At 45.0% G+C, this 17,183-nt stretch overlaps 1 non-coding gene across 1 annotated transcript; it reads left to right on the plus strand.

The window, feature by feature from the left end:
* The first annotated feature begins 530 nt into the window (after nt 1-530).
* On the plus strand, nt 531-649 carry LOC112434460 (5S ribosomal RNA). The gene has a single exon (XR_003024082.2). It is a non-coding gene; the product is annotated as a 5S ribosomal RNA (ribosomal RNA).
* Nucleotides 650-17,183: the final 16,534 nt, after the last annotated feature.

The following is a 17,183-nucleotide window of genomic DNA, read 5'->3' on the forward strand; positions in this document are numbered from 1 at the left end:
AGGCCACTTACACCACACCAGGGCCTGTGGCACTGTCTGAGGCCACTTAGACCACACCAGGGCCTGTGGCTGCTCGCTGAGGCCACTTACACCACACCAGGGCCTGTGGCTGCTGGCTGAGGCCACTTACACCACACCAGGGCCTGTGGCTGCTGGCTGAGGCCACCTACACCACACCAGGGCTTGTGGGTGCTGGCTGAGGCGACTTACACCACACCAGGGCCTGTTGCTGCTGGCTGAGGCCACTTACACCACACCAGGGCCTGTGGCTCTTGCTCAGGCCACTCACATCACACCAGGCCCTGCGCTTCTGGCCGAGGCCATCTTCACCAAACCAGGCCCTGTGCTGCTTGCTGTGGCCATCTTCAACAATCCAGGGCCTGTGCTGTTGGATAAATGCTAAACTGAGCCTTTGGGTTAGGGTATTATGCAAACATGCAGGTACGGTTATAGGATTGTCTTCGTAACTTCAGGTACTTGCCACCTAATCACTTGAATCCATAAATTGAGACATTGTGCTGGGGCCAGCAGCTTACGGCCATACCACCCTGAGCACGCCCGACCTCGTCTGATCTCGGAAGCTAAGCAGGGTTGGGCTTGGTTAGTACTTGGATGGGAGACTGCCCAGGAATACCTGGTGCTGTACGCCTTTCATTTTCCTGTCATTGAACTGCTTTTGATCCAGAGAAGGGCTGTATTAAAAGACCCAAAGCAGCTGCCCATTAATGAGGGCACATTAACGACATTGCTTTTGGCTCTTTTCCAATGTCTTGTGCTGCTAGCTGATGCCACCTACACCACACCAGGGCCTGAGTGACCGGCTGGGGCCACTTACACCACATCAGGGCCTGTGACTCTGGCTAAGGCAATCTACACCACACCCGGAACTGAGTTGCCGGATGGGGCCACTTACACCACAACAGGGCCTGGGACGTTTTGTCAGAACACTGGGCAACAGTCATAGCAAAGAGATGATTCTGTACCATTGATTCATTAATGTTGAATTCTCTCGCAGCTGCTCTATTCCCATGTTGTTGCAGTATATTAATAACTAACCTGGTATTGTCGATGAATGATCTCAGTTGTTCTCCTGTCTGAAGTTTGGCCTGTGTATAGCAACCTGCTATGTGATTGCATTTGTCCCTGACCACCAGAATCCGTCACGTTAACTTTTATCGAGTAGAAAAAAAGTTGGCGTTCATCCTCCAGCTTCACTGTGCTAATGTTGTGCTAACATAGCTGTGTTGCTAGCAATCACATAGCACAACATTATATACTAGGTAGTCCAACTTTTTTTTCTCACGTGGTGAGTGATATTCTGTCTATAGTTCATGTTGAATGTTAACATTTGTTTTGGTTCTTTAAATGTTAGGGGTTTAAGAGAATCTTTTCAAAGAAAAGCCTTATTTTTGTACTGCAAAGGTAAAAAATCAAACTGTATTTTTCTACAAGAGACTCATTCATCTGATAGTGATGTATCTTTTTGGTCAAACCAATGGGGTAGCAAAATCCTGTTTAGCCATGGCTCAACTAGGTCGGGGGGTGTAGCAATTTTATTCAATAACTTTCCTGGGGATCTTGTACTACAACGGACTGATTTGAATGGTCATTGGTTGATTGCTGTAATGAGAGTTGAAAGTTTGTTTTTCATTTTAGTCAACATTTATGGACAATGAAAGTCAGAATAAAATTATGTTAGACGATATAACTTCAAATATTTTTGAACTTAAAGATCAATACCCTACAGAATACTATTAGATTATTCTGTTATTATAGGTTACCTTATATATGTAATCAAAGTAGTTGAATTAGAATACTGCTGTAGATCATATTATACCCTTTAATATAGAGTGTGTGATCTGTATGTAGTTTAGTTCTCATTATACTTTTGAGTTTAAAGAACATATTCACTTATTAGTTTATTAGATAAATGTGCATCACTCTGTATCCTTGATCTGCTATGAATGTATTACACTGTTTTCTTGACATGCTTTATTGTTGAATCATAAAAAGAAGGTTGTAAGCAGGAGACTCTGTGTCTAAGACAGGGGAGATAGACCACATTCCATACCCCCACCTTTACAGAGAGCAGAGAAAGACAGGGAGCCGAGGTCGTAACTTGGACGCCGTAACAGAGAAAGAATGTGAATGTTTGGGCTTTTACAGCTAGGTGGGGGCCACTAGCGGCTATAAGAAGCTGAGTAACACGTCACCATTTCGAGACTGCTGTGACCCTCTTCAGGCATGTCTCCCCATCATGATGGTCCTTATGCTCTTAAGTGTTGAATTGTATGGAAATAAATGATTGTTGATTGAGCATAAATACACCGAGTATTGTCCTTCCTTCAGCCCAAAGATTCAAAGAATTGGGAGATTTCAACAATACATTTTAATGGGTGGTGATTGGAATATGACTCCTGATGAATGGACTGATAGATGGCCCTCAAGGACAGGTAGACCACAAAAAAATAACCTAGTTATAGATTTTTTGATAAGTAACAACTTGACAGATATTTGGAGAGTAAGAAATCCAGGAATTAAGAGCTTTTCCTGGTTTAAACCAAATGGAGCTTGTAAATCTAGAATAGACTATTGGCTAGGAAGTGACATCATTATTAGCCACACTGTAAAAGTTGTAATGTCAAATGCACCTCTATCTGATCATTGCTTTATTGAACTGTGCTTAGAATCGAAAATTAGACAATCAAATAAAAGAACTTATTGGAAGTTCAATGCCAAACTTTTACAAAATGAAGACTACTGCAACATAGTCAAAAAAATTATAAAAGATATTATGGCTGATCATCTAATTGTAGGATATATCAGTAAATGGGAATTCATTAAATTCAAAATTAGAGAATTTAGTATTCAATTCAGTAAAAACATAAGTCAAAAGCAAAGAGAATATGAATGTAAATTATTCCAAGAAATTACTTATTGCTGTAGTAAAGATGATCTGAATACCCAAGAAAGGAGTAAACTTATGGAGTTGCAAACTAAATTAGATCAGCTCTACCTAAATAAAGCAGAAGGAGCTTTTGTGCGTTCACGGGCCAAGTGGATTGAGGAGGGGGAAAGAAATTCTTCATATTTTTTTAATTTAGAAAAGAGCAGACAGAAAAGAAATTTTACATCTTCTCTGTTAATTGATGGCATTGAATGTGACGACCCTAAAATTTTGGAGAATGAAACTTATACATTCTATTCCAATTTATACTCCTCACAGTTCTCCCAAGCAGATTGTGATGTCTTTTTTGATCAAATAGATAATCTGATCCCTAAAATTGATGAATCATTTAAGGAATTATGTGAATCTGACTTCAGAATTGAAGAGTTAGATGCATCTGTTAAGAAAATGGCACTTAATAAATCCCCTGGTCCAGATGGGCTTACAGTTAATTTCTTCCAATTTTTTTGGGAAGACTTACGGGAAATTTTATTCAAAGCTATACTGGCCAGTATTGAAAAGGGAGAATTGATATCTAGCATGAAACAAGGATTAATTACATTGATTCCTAAACCAAACAAAGATAAACGACAATTAGATAACTTAAGGCTAACTTTATTAAATACAGATTATAAAATTTTCTCTAGCTCAGTTGCAACAAGGCTCAAACAAGGGGTTTCAAGTATAATTAGTGATGTAAATGCTGTTAAAATGTTCTGTGTGGATTTCATGATGTAGATGACTGATTTATAATAAGTTACATAATTTCATGAATGTATATAGTTTGTGTTGAAATGTCTTTATTTGAAATGTACATGTGTAAGGTGTAAGAGCTAGTGTCTCGTGAGAATACCCTTAACGAGAGTACACGAGACTTTTCATGGACTGTGAGGGAGCAGATGTCTCTCATGAAGCGATTTTAAGCTAAAAGTTTACTAAAAGAAAGGGCAATACAAGGACTTAAGGACCTCTTTTCAGGACAAGCAGCCAACGAGGTATTTGTCATTTGAGAAATGTTTTTTATTTGTGTTTGGACTTAATATGTGCACTGTAAAGTTGCTAATTGGTTTGTACTATTCGCTCGTGACCAGTTCTCACGGCGTATTGGCGTAATGGCGTATCGGCGTACTGGTAATGGTGAAGCTGAGGAGAGAAGGCCCAAGTAATAAACGCCCGTTTCAAAGAACCGACCTGTGTCTGTGTTGTCGTGAAGAGAGCTACAAGTGAGACACAATCAGGGTTTTTGAAAGACAGGAACATTCATAATAATATCAGATTGGTTTTAGACTTACTGGACTACAATGATCTAATTAGTGATGACAGTTTTATTCTTTTCTTGGACTTTTATAAAGCTTTCGATTCAGTAGAACATCCTTTTATTTTAGAAACACTAACTCGATTTGGATTTGGGGATAAATTTAGGAAGATAATAGATATACTGTATAATGATATAAATAGCTCTGTGTCATTAGGCTATGGCACTGGTAAAAGATTTAGCGTCAAATAAGGAATTAGGCAAGGGTGTGGAAGCTCTCCGTTGTTGTTCATAATGGTTGTGGAGATGCTCGCAATTCTAATTAAAAACAGCAGCGTTGCCAGAATTGAGATTATGGATAATTTTTTAATAATTAGTCAACTTGCGGATGACACTACTCTTTTCTTAAAAAATGAACATCAGATTCCCCTGGTAAAACAAATAATCACTACATTCTCAAAAGCTTCAGGCTTAAAGTTAAATTTAAATAAATGTGAATTATTGGCATTAAAGGAGTGTAATTAATTTTAAGACTAAACCAACACTAGCTTACTGGAAAAACGACTTCTACCTGTTGGTTAAATCTTTGACTTTAGTTAAAAAGAAAAAGGCTGCTTTTTTTGTTTCCTTTATGGAAGATTTTGATTTAGTGAGTTAATAATTTGTTAAATTATGTGACCCCATCTTTATATTTTATTTTCACTATGTATGAAAGTTGCTAATATGTAAGAAATGTCTATTCTCTGAATCTGTAATATATGGTGCATTTTGTTTGTATGTTTATATTACTAATAAAAAATAAAAATTTTTTTTAAAAAAGGTAGTCCAACTTCAGTAACCCTGCAAACGCTACTGCTGTTTAGTTTTCTGTCTTCATTTATGTTGGAAGTGGTAGCAGAGCTGTACGTTTTAATTAGTTTCAAAAATCTCTCAATCAGAACATGGTATGTCATGTTTAGGTGGAAACTAGTGAGCTAACTTCCTGTTAACTTTAACTCCGTTAATTTTAATAAATTCTGTTTTCATGGATGCCTGGATGCTAAACTTAATTGTTACACCTGGTAAAGCAGCAACGCTGATGATTTTATTAAAGATGAAAGAATTAGACCGTTTTTAACTCTGTGTTCGTTTGACTTTGGGACCTGAAGCTGTCATGGTCCTGCGACCATGACTCAGTGACTTTATGTTTATGTTCTTTATTGTTATTACTTTCATTATTATTCATGGCTGTTTTGGGATGGTTTGTGTTTCGGATTTTAGACACTGGGTTCTGGGTTTGTGCTCCCTCTGTTGGTCCCTGGTGTTAGTGTTCCCCTGTCTCGTCAGGTTAATCAGGTCCAGCTGTTTCCCCCACCTGTGTGTGATTTCCCAGTGTCTCTTTGTGTACTTATAGTGTGTGTTTTCGTCGCGTTGTCTGTGTTCATACCCTGTGAAATCCTCTGCGTGCTCTCCCTGCTGTTCTCCCTTCATGTTCAGGTTTGCCACTCCTTTGTGTAGTTTTTCCCAGTTTAGTTTGTCCTTAGTTCTGTTTGCCATCTCCACTTTATGTTCAGTATTGTCAATAAATCACCTTCACATCTAAGGAAGCGCTGCGTTTGAGTCCTCCTTCCACTCTTCACACGGCCGCTGCCCCGGACCGTGACAGTACGACGCGAACACAAGATGGACCCAGCAGCGCTTAATCCGTCCAGGGAGCTACGGGAGACGCTCATCGATGCCACACAGGAGCTGATCGACCTGTGGCTGGAAAGCCCGGGTGGCACGTCCCAGCGCGCTATAGAGAGGCGGCTACAGCGTCTGGTGACCGGTCTCCCATGGCTTCTGGACTCGCTCTGTTCGTGGGAGCGGGAGTTTCTCCTTTTGGACCTTGGACTACACCCCCCGTCTGCATTCACTTTCGAGCAGCCCGATGCGGTGAGTAATAATAATAATAATAATAATGGATTGGATTTATATAGCGCTTTTCAAGGCACCCAAAGCGCTTTACAATGCCACTATTCATTCACTCTCACATTCATACACTGGTGAGTGGGATGCATTGCTTTCCCCAGTTTCCGGGACTTTGTTTTCTGGGGCTATTCAGAGCGGGATGGGAGACTGTACGGGTCGCTTGCCTACCTTCGTGGTAACGGATCCTTCCCAAGTGGGCGTGTACAAACCCTCTGTAAAACCGAGAGACTGTTTCTCTGCCGCCCCTTCTGAGCCAGGACTTTATCACCATTCTCCGGTTCAGTTCTGTGTCCAGCCACAAGCTTCCCAGTCTGTAGCTCAACCGTTAGCCTCCCTTAAGCCACAATTTTCACACTGTTTTTCCACCGCTGTTTCTGAGCAGGGAGACAAACTGTTTCACTACGGACCTGTTCCTCAAAAGCTGGCTACATTAGAGACTATTGCTCACTCCGGGGCTTCCCCAGAGGCTGGGTTACTGCCCTCAGCTTACTCTGGACCCCTTGGAGGCCAAGATGCCAGCTGTGAACTGCACCAGGCTGTCACTGCCTGAGCAGGGTCAGTGCTCTGCGCAGCTGCAGCCCTCCTTATGTGTGCCGGAGGCCCACGTGCCTACTGGTTTTGTTTCATGTGTGCCAGAGGCCCACGTGCCTACTGGTTTTGTTTCATGTGTGCCGGGGGCCCCGGTGCCCACTGGTTCTGCGGCTGTTTTTGCTGGGGGGCCCGAGGAGCCCGTCCAGCCTCCTGTTTCGCCTGCTGGGGGGCCCGAGGAGCCCGTCCAGCCTCCTGTTTCGCCTGCTGGGGGGCCCGAGGAGCCCGTCCAGCCTCCTGCAGTACCATCACCAGCAGCGCTACCACCTGCTACTGCCACGCCTCAGCCTGACGCTTCATCCTCGCCTGGCCCGGCTTCATCCTCGCCTGGCCCGGCTTCAGCCTCGCCTGGTTCTGGTCCAGCTTCATCCTCACCTGGCCCAGCTTCAGCTTCAGCTTCAGCTTCAGCGTCAGCTTCGCCCGGCCCAGCTGCAGCTACAGCTTCGTCCTCGCCCAGCCCGGCTGCAGCTACAGCTTCGTCCTCGCCCTGCCCGGCTTCAGCTACAGCTTCGTCATCGCCTGGCCCGGCTTCAGCCTCGCTTGATTCTGGTCCAGCTTCATCCTCACCTGGCCCAGCTTCAGCTTCAGCGTCAGCTTCGCCCGGCCCAGCTGCAGCTACAGCTTCGTCCTCGCCCGGCCCAGCTGCAGCTACAGCTTCGTCCTCGCCTGGCCCGGCTTCAGCCTCGCCTGATTCTGGTCCAGCTTCATCCTCACCTGGCCCAGCTTCAGCTTCATCCTCGCCTGGCCCGGCTTCATCCTCGTCTGGTCCAGCTTCAGCCTCGCCTGGACCTGGCCCAGCTTCAGCCTCGCCTTGCCCGGCTTCAGCCTCGCCTGGCCCGGCTTCATCTTCGCCTGGCCCGGCTTCATCCTCGCCTGGTCCGGCTTCATCCTCGTCTGGTCCAGCCTTCGTGTCTGCACCCTCGTCTGGTCCAGCTTCAGCCTCGCCCGGTCCTGGTCCGGCTTCGTCCCTGCCTGGTCCGGCTTCATCCTCGTCTGGTCCAGCCTTCGTGCCCGCATCCTTGGCCACAGCATCCTCATCTTCACCCACTGCGCCTGGTCCAGCCTCCGCTTCAGCGTCTTCATCAGCATGTCCAGAATGTCCAGTGTGTGTGTAAGAACTATATGTGTGGGTCAGTACTGTGTGGTGGTGTGATTGAGAGACCGTATCGCCTGCGGGAAGAAGCTCCTCCTCAGTCTCTCTGTGTTGGTCTTCAGGGAGCGGAATCGCTTTCCTGACCTCAACAGAGAGAACAGTCTGTTGTTGGGATGGCTGAGGTCCTTCACAATCTTCCTGGCCTTGCTCCAGCACCGCCTGCTGTAGATTGAGTGCAGGTCAGGGAGCTCGGAGCAGATGGTGCACTCAGCTGACCGCACAACCCTCTGTAGAGCTCGTCTGTCCTGCATGGTGCTGTTCCCGAACCAGGTTAAGATGTTTGCCGTCAGGATGCTCTCTATGGTGCACGAGTAAAAGTTCCTGAGCACCTTGGAGGGCAGTTGGAAGTCTCTCAAGCGTCTGAGGTGGTAGAGACGCTGACGGGCCTTTTTCACCATGGTGTTGATGTGACAGGACCATGACAGGTCCTGCGTGATGTGAACTCCGAGGTATTTGAAGCTGTCCACTCTCTCCACTGGGCACTCGTTGATGACAGGGGTCTGGTAGTTCCTCTCCTGCTTAGTGCTGAAGTCCACTATCAGCTCCTTTGTCTTACTGACGTTTAGAAGGAGGTTGTTCCTCTGGCACCAGTTCTCCAGATTCCTAATCTCCTTCAGGTAGGCCGTCTTGTTGTTATCAGAGATCAGGCCCACCACGACGGTGTCGTCAGCAAACTTGATGATGGTGGTGGAGCTGGTAGTGGCCACGCAGTCATATGTGTACAGAGAGTACAGCAGGGGGCTCAGAACACACCCCTGGGGGGCTCCAGTGCTGAGAGTGGTGGAGGCTGAGACATGTCCGCCCATCCTTACTGCCTGTGGTCTGCCAGTTAGGAAGTTGGAGATCCACTGACACATAGATGAGCTGAGTCCCAGATGCTCCAGCTTGGTGGTGAGTGTGGAGGGAATTATGGTATTAAATGCAGAGCTGTAGTCTATGAAGAGCATTTTAACATAATTCCCCCTTCTGAAGAATAGCCTTTATTGTCATTGTACAGAGTACAACGAAATTGGAGTGCCACTCCCTTGGTGCAAGTCTCAATAATAAATATAAATGTAAAATATAAAAAGTACAAAAAAACAATCGTAAGTACTCAAACAATAGTATGTACAATATATACAGGATAGCAGCATTAATATAATCACAGTATGAATAGCAGCATAATATAGTGACAGTGACGGTATGGAATAGGTTCAATTATTTTTGTGCTTATTTACTACGGTGATAGCTCTGGGAAAGAAGCTATCCCTGAATCTGTTTGTCCTGGTTTTATGTGACCTGTACCGTCGGCCTGACGGTAATAGTTCAAACAGTTGATTGCTGGGGTGAGAGTTGTCCTTGATGATTGTTGGAGCCAAGTCCAGGCCAATATTTTACTCAGTTACATCATGCCATATTTAAGTATTTGTCATGATCTTTAAGTTTTTATTATAATCTTGATCATTTTAGGTTATAATGTAATATGCTGTGCTCCATAAATTAATCCTGCTTTGTTAGTCTGTTGTTGTTGTAAAGTGTTGGTAGATGTCGTAAAGGGGGTGTGTATTTGGCCCGCATGCGGAGGGGTAGGGGAAAAAGGTTAGGTAAGCAAGCAGGACGTGGAGCAACAGTTTTCTGACTGTCGCCGTTTTAATGTTATTTTTTGTAGCCACACAAAGGGAATATAAACGGAGCTCCCACCAGAGGCATTTGTTTTGTACCTTTCGATTTGTAAGGAAAATAAATGTTTTGCCCCTTTTTTCCTTCGCCTCGTTTTTTGCTACCGGAAGGCATCCAAGAGACTTAACAAGAGCACGAGTCAGAAACTTTACATTCTGCAGAAGCGGCAAAGAAGGACCGAAGGTTGCCACTACAATAGTCAGAAAACTGCTCCGAAAGTGAGAGGATTACGCACGCGTCACCGGCGCACAGAGTTAATCGGCCCGCGGCGCGGCAAGGGAAAACGGAAAACGGGACGTGAAAGAGGATGCGCTTAAGCCTTCCCGTGTTTTCCGGATCCTTTCGGCAGTAAGAAAACCCCGCATCTGAAAAGTAAGAGGCTGTGCCTGCTTTACGGTTTGTGAAAATTCCTGTATGGTTAAGTGGTACATGGCCTGTGTAAAGGATTAATTGCATTGAAAGGTTTATGGCAGCGCAATTACTATGGAGCAGCAGGAAAAAAGAGTTTCCAAGCCAACCTTTAAAGCACAAGAGGAAAAGCTTCAGCATTTTAAAGTGACAAGGAAAACCAAGTTGGGTTATCTTACTAGAAAGATAAAAGAGATTGAGGAGCTTATGGAAGATGACGGCAATTTTGAGGAAGTGTCTGTTAAATTAGCCACTGACTTCTCAAAAATATATATTGAGTTTTGTGAAAACAACGATGCAGTCAAAAATCACTTGACTGAGTCGGAACTTCTTCATGATCAGACACAGTGGTATGAGCCAAAGGCTAGCTATTTGAGAAGTTTTGTGGAGAAAGTTGAGAGATGGTTAAAAGGAGTGGAAATGCAAGCAGATGAAGCAAGAATGGTTGATGCTGAAGTTGAGCCTGCAGACAGTGCTTCAGCAATTTCGTCCAGACGCAGTAAAGCACATCGAAGCAGTCGAACCTCTTCTGTTGTGTCTTCGACCACATATTCTGCCAAGCTAAAGATTGAGGCAGAGAGGGCTGCTCTGATAACACGTGCTGAGGCATTAAAGCAAAAGATGGAGATTGACAGACAAGAAGCTGTTCTTAAGGCAAAAAGGGAGGAATGGGAGTTGCAAACAGCTATTGCTGCAGCTAACGCAAAGCTTGAGGTGCTGACTGTGAAGGAGCCAGCCCATAACACTTCTGCTGACTTGGTCAACAAAATGGCTACCTGCCAAAGAGCTCCGGGCCAAAGTATTGGGGCCAGTTTTGGTTTGGTTCAGCCAGAACATGGAGATGTCGGTCGAGAATGTGAGTCGGAGGTAATGCAGGGCTCAGAAAGGAGTAGCAGGCTTCCTCATCCATTGAATAAGAAGGATAATAGCCAGTCTATTACTAGTCAAGGCAGGATGGCTGATGTTAAAGACTTGTTGGATGTCATGAAGCAACAAAACGAGATTACAGAGCTCCTAGTAAAACAACAGAAAGCATCCACTCTCCCCCCTTTGGATGTTCCAGTATTCAGTGGGGATCCACTGGAGTTTGGGTTTTTTATGAAAGCGTTCGAGCATGGGATTGAGGAAAGGACAGACAGCAATAGAGATAGGTTGCGCTTCCTGGAGCAGTTCACCCAAGGGAGACCCAAGGTTCTTGTTCGTAGCTGTTCGCACATGTATCCTGACAGGGGCTATGCTGAAGCTAAGAGGCTTCTGCGCAAGCATTTTGGGGATGAATATACTATTGCCTCAGCCTACATTGAAAGAGCTCTAAAATGGCCTGTAATCAAGCCAGAGGATGGTGATGCACTGATGGAGTTTGCTATGTTCCTCACTACTTGCTGTAACACAGTAGATAGCATGGAGTACATTGAGGAGATGGATAGCCCTACTAATATGAGAACAGTCATCTCCAAGCTTCCTTTTAAATTAAGGGAAAGGTGGAGGGGTTTCGCCTGTGACATTCAAGAACGTACAGCAATGAGAGCTAGATTTGCTGATCTGGTCAGTTTTGTAGAGAAGCAGGCAAAGATTGCTTCTCACCCATTGTTTGGTAACATTCAGGACACCACTTTGTCTAGAGACAAGGGCAAAGCAAAGGTGTGCAGAGAGAATGCTCTGAAATTCAAGGAAAGGGAAAGCATCTTTGCTACTAATACAGCACCTGTATTAAACAGTGCAGAGCAGACAAAGAGGGAAAGGGAAAATATAGGCTCTACAGGTGGAAGACAGTGTCTTTTCTGTCATAAGGGAGGGCATAACCTCAGTACCTGCAGACTCCTCAAGCAAAAGCCTCACAGAGAAAGGCTTGATTTCCTCAAATCAAAGAGCTTGTGTTTTGGTTGCCTGTCACAGGGGCATCTGAGCAAAGGCTGCCAGCAAAGACACATGTGTGAGACTTGTTCTCAGAAACATCCCACCATTCTGCATAAGGAGCAGTACTCTTCTCCTGATAGTGACAGTAAAAGTATCAGAGAACCAGCAGCAAGTTTTTCTCCAGCAGCAGGCAGTGAAACATGCGGTTGTACGCATGAATCATACGCGTTCTTAGACCCAGGAAGCACTGGAACCTTTTGTACAGATGAGCTGATGAAGGATTTACAGGTCACAGGAAAAAAGTCCAACATTCTGCTCCGCACTATGGGAAAGGAAGCGACAATCAGTACTCATGTCGTTAAGGCAGGGCTCTCAAAATTTCACAATCCCTGGTAGCCCTTCGGGCAGGGACTCTTCCGTTTTTGGTAGCCCAAAATAAATTTAAGTAGCCCGAATAAAAAAGAGCAATTTTTTTGATTGATGTTTTGTTTCCTTTACAATATTATACATTAAAGTATAATATTGTAAAGGAAACAAAACATTAATCAAAAAATTGTTGAAACACAAATTACAACATTGTATAAAAATTACAATCATCAACTCAAATACTTGGTTCTAATTGAACAGAAGTTTCTATCAACTTGTAAGAACTGTGTAGGACATGAATCAGTCTGTGTCAGATCCTGAATTTGAAATTTCCACTGAAGTCACGAGTAAGAGACAAGTGGAACCAAGATCGAGGCCATTTGCTTTTTGAAGTTTGCAAAGACTGCTAAATTGTGCCAGTGGTAGTTCACTCTTTGCAACATAGTACGCTGTTCTAAACAGATTTTTCAGGTTTATTTTTAGTATGTTATTTGCAATTGGTGTTTGTTCTGGGAAAGATATTGCAGACTGAGCAATAATGCATTTCTTGCACTTCTCATGGGTTCTAATGGGGGCCTTTCTTAAAATGACTGGTCCCAGTAACAAAGGCGCTTGTCGACTCAGAAATCGAGAGAAAACCAACAACACACCCGGCAGAACATCATGTTATTTACACGGGTGCACATAAGTGGTCCGCATGTGCGCATTCGCTGTCAAAATAAAAGACGCGCACCAGATAAGAAGTTGCAACGCGTGTTTGCGTCCATATAAAAAGCACTGTTTTTGTCCGCTAGAGTGGGATTTTCACGGCACATTCTGCACCACATCTCTGTGCGTTCATCATTTGTTTGAAGCCAGCTCACCTCCTGCAACCACTTTTCCGAGAATACGCGCTTCTTTTGTGGTTCGGACTCCTTCTGACATTTGTTTGGAGGTGGAGGAACACCAAAGTAATTGCTTAAAGGAGCTTCTTCAACATCTTTAAGAGTTCTAAACAAATGTCTGTCCACCTCCAGAAAATCTTATGTACGCAAACGCGCGTTGCAACTTCATATCTTGTGCGCGTTTTTTTGGTTTTTTTTTGACAGCGAATGCGCACCTGCGGACCACTTATGTGCAGCCCTGGTTATTTAGCTCGTCATATCGCAGCCACAGAAATTCTTTTGTCCATGAAACCATAAAGCTGCACTTTCTTTTTGCCTTATAGTCTGATTTGTCATAACTTTTCCGTTTTGTGGTAAGCTTTTCTTTGGCTGTCACTTCTTCACCCTGACCTGTCTTATTTGGCTCAGCAGAACTAAAATATATATCCTGCTGCTTTTACACACACACACACACACACACACACACACATAACGGTCAGCGATTCTATGCGCAATGAACCTCTCATATGTTTAAGCTTGCTGCGGGAGATTTCACTTGTCATGTTTGCACAGTAAGCTAACGATTAATAAGACGATGTCAGAGGAGTTGGTGCGGAAATTATCATCAATCACCAATCAGTGCTGTCGCTCTCTATACACAGTTCGCGCGATTGCAAAGTGAAAGCAAAAAAACAAGCGCAAATTCAAACGCGATTTCAATATGTCACATATTGACAGTGGCTCACCGATGCCAATGACATAATTACCCAGCTACATTTCCGAAAGAATGCAAAAGCATTGACATATATTTTCCCTTCCTAAGGTAGGCCGACGGGCAGGGCAGAGATAGATTTTGGTAGCCCGACTGGAAAAATCGCTAGCCCCGGGACGTCGGGCTAGCGATTTTGCGAGCTCTGTAAGGGTCTCGAGGTCAGTGGTTTGGATGAGGACAACTTTTTGAAGATTCCCCAGGTTTTCACACAGGCAGAGATTCCAGTAACAAAGGAGAACATTCCACAACAAAGCGATGTGGACAGATGGCCTTATTTGAAGGAGGTTCAGCTCAAGCAGATTGATGGAAAAATTGGTATGTTAATAGGCACGAATGTACCAAAGGCGCTTGAGCCCTGGAAGGTTATCAACAGTGAGGGCAACGGCCCATATGCTGTAAAAACTGCACTAGGCTGGACGATTAATGGACCTCTGCTAAGAGAAGAGGGTATTGCTCAAGGAGCTGTTGAGTGGCCACCGGTGATGGTGAACAGGATATCGGTGACAAAGCTAGAGGAGCTCTCGCAGCAGCAAATGAAGTATGACTTCCCTGAGCATGAGTTATCTGAGAAAATGGAAATGTCAGCCAGAGAAAGACAATTTATGGAGTCTGTGTCACTGTCAGTGAAGCAGATTCATGGTCACTACACCATTGGCCTTCCTTTAAAGAACAAGGGGGCTGCATTTCCAAACAAATATGTTGTGGCGGTACAAAGAGCAGAAGGCCTGAAACGGAGGCTGTTAAGAGACAGTGAGTTTCATCAGGAGTACACAAAGTTTATGACAGAGACACTGGAAAGGGGCTATGCCGAAGAAGTTCCTGTGGCAGAAACTTGTAAAAGTGGTAGCAGAATATGGTATCTCCCGCATCATGGGGTCTACCACCCAACCAAGCACAAGTTGAGAGTGGTATTTGACTGTGCATCCACGTATCAAGGCATGTCACTGAACTCACAGCTGTTGCAGGGGCCAGACTTAACCAGTTCCCTCATAGGTGTTTTGATGAGGTTCAGGCAGGAACCAGTTGCCTTCATGTCTGATATTGAAGGCATGTTTCATCAAGTCAGGGTTCCCGATGAAGATGCTGATCTGTTGAGATTCTTGTGGTGGCCACAGGGAGATCTTGGTAAAGGCCTCAAGGAATACAGGATGGTAGTTCACTTGTTCGGTGCAACTTCTTCACCAAGCTGTGCATGCTACGCGCTGCAAAGGTGTGCTGAGGACAATCAGGCGAGGTTCAACCATATTGCAACGAACACTGTTCTAAGGAACTTTTATGTGGATGATTGCCTGAAGTCTGTCAGCACTGAAGAGCAGGCAATCTCACTGATTCGGGACCTCAGGGCTTTGTGCGCTGCAGGAGGTTTCAAGCTCACTAAGTGGATTTCCAACAGCAGAGCGGTGCTTGCGTCTATACCTGAGGATGACAGGGCCAAAGAAGTCAAGGAGCTCGATCTTGAAAGGGACTGCCTCCCTATTGAAAGAGCTTTAGGGGTTCAGTGGTGCGTGGAGTCTGACACGCTGAAATTTAGAGTTCTGGTTGAGAGCAAACCACTCACAAGGAGAGGACTGCTTTCGATGGTAAGCACCATATATGACCCACTTGGGATTTTATCCCCTCTGATCTTGCCAGTGAAGCACATCCTGCAAGAGCTAAGCAGAACAAAGCATGCATGGGATGATTTCATGCCAGAAGCTCTGTCTCTGCAGTGGCAACAGTGGGTCGGCAGTTTGCACCACTTAGCTAGGTTTGAGGTAGACAGATGTGTGAGACCAGTCGACCTTGGCAAGATCTCTTCAGCTCGACTTCATCACTTTGCCGATGCTAGTGAAAGGGGGTATGGCATAGCCACATATCTGGTTTCAAAAAACAATCTGAACCAGCCACATAGTGCTTTCATTATTGGTAAAGCCAGGGTTACACCATTGAAGGCAGTGACCATACCACGACTCGAGCTTACTGCTGCAGTGGTGGCAGCAAAGATGGACAGGATGGTAACAGCCGAACTGGAGTTGGAGTTGGAGGAGTCTGTCTTTTGGACGGACAGCACGTCGGTGATTAAGTACCTCAAGAATGAAACAGCGAGGTTTAGTACGTTTGTTGCCAATCGAGTTGCTGCCATCAAGGATAGATCAGCTGTCTCTCAGTGGAGATATGTGAACACTTCGGCCAATCCTGCAGACTTTGCTTCCAGAGGGCTCAGTGTTGGTGCCTTTCTCAAGGCGAAGACATGGATCACGGGTCCAGATTTCATTTTGAAACCAGAAATGGAGTGGCCAGTAATGCCAGACAGTGTATGCCAGCCAATCTGTAATGACTCAGAAGTCAAAGAAGCATCAGTATATGCTCTTGTGGTTGAAGAAGCTGCAGACGCCACCTCTCAGCTCATTCATCATTACTCAAGCTGGCGTCGGGTTAAAAGAGCCGTTGCATGGGTCTTGAGATTAAAAGGTGTGCTGAAGCTTCTTGCTCAAAAGAGGAAGGATTTAAAAGAGAATCTCTATGATGGAAGGTTGGAGCAGGAGAAGCAAATGACACACTTCAAGGCTAACCTTCCCATCTTGCCATCAGCATATAGCCACTCTCATTCTCAGATCTACTCACGAGGATCTTGGGCATTGTGGCAGGAATCATGTCCTATCAAAGGTACGGCAGAAGTACTGGATACTAAGATCTCATGCTGCTGTCCGGAAGATTTTGTCCCGGTGCGTCGCCTGCAGACGGCATCATGGGAAAGCGGTAAGTCAGATCATGGCAGATCTTCCTACTGAAAGGCTCACGCCCGATGAGCCACCGTTCACAAGTGTCGGTGTGGACTACTTTGGTCCCTTCGAAATCAAAAGGGGTAGTACCATGATCAAAAGGTATGGCGTGGTTTTTACCTGCTTGACAGTGAGGGCTGTGCATATTGAGTTGGCAAATTCGTTGGACACGGACTCTTGTATTCATGCCTTGCGGAGGTTCATCGCTAGGAGGGGACAGGTTCAGTTGATGCGTTCTGACAATGGAACAAACTTTGTAAGTGCAGAGAGGGAGCTGCGGGAAGCAGTGCGTGCTTTGGATAATGCAAAGATTCAAGAAGCCTTGTTGGTTAAAGGCATCACATGGATATTCAACCCCCCAGCTGCCTCGCATTTTGGAGGAGTTTGGGAGCGGCAGATACGGTCCATACGCAAAGTGCTCAGCTCGGTTGTGGAGCAGCAGATCCTTGATGAGGAGGGTCTGCACACACTGCTGTGTGAGGTAGAGGCGATTATCAATAGCCGCCCTATCTCAAGAGTCTCTACCGATCCGAATGACCTGGAGGCCTTGACGCCAAACCATTTGCTTTTGATAAAAGCCAAAACTCCACTACCTCCTGGAGT

Source organism: Maylandia zebra, linkage group LG3 (genome assembly GCF_041146795.1).
Source record: "Maylandia zebra isolate NMK-2024a linkage group LG3, Mzebra_GT3a, whole genome shotgun sequence".
Lineage (NCBI taxonomy): Eukaryota > Metazoa > Chordata > Actinopteri > Cichliformes > Cichlidae > Maylandia > Maylandia zebra.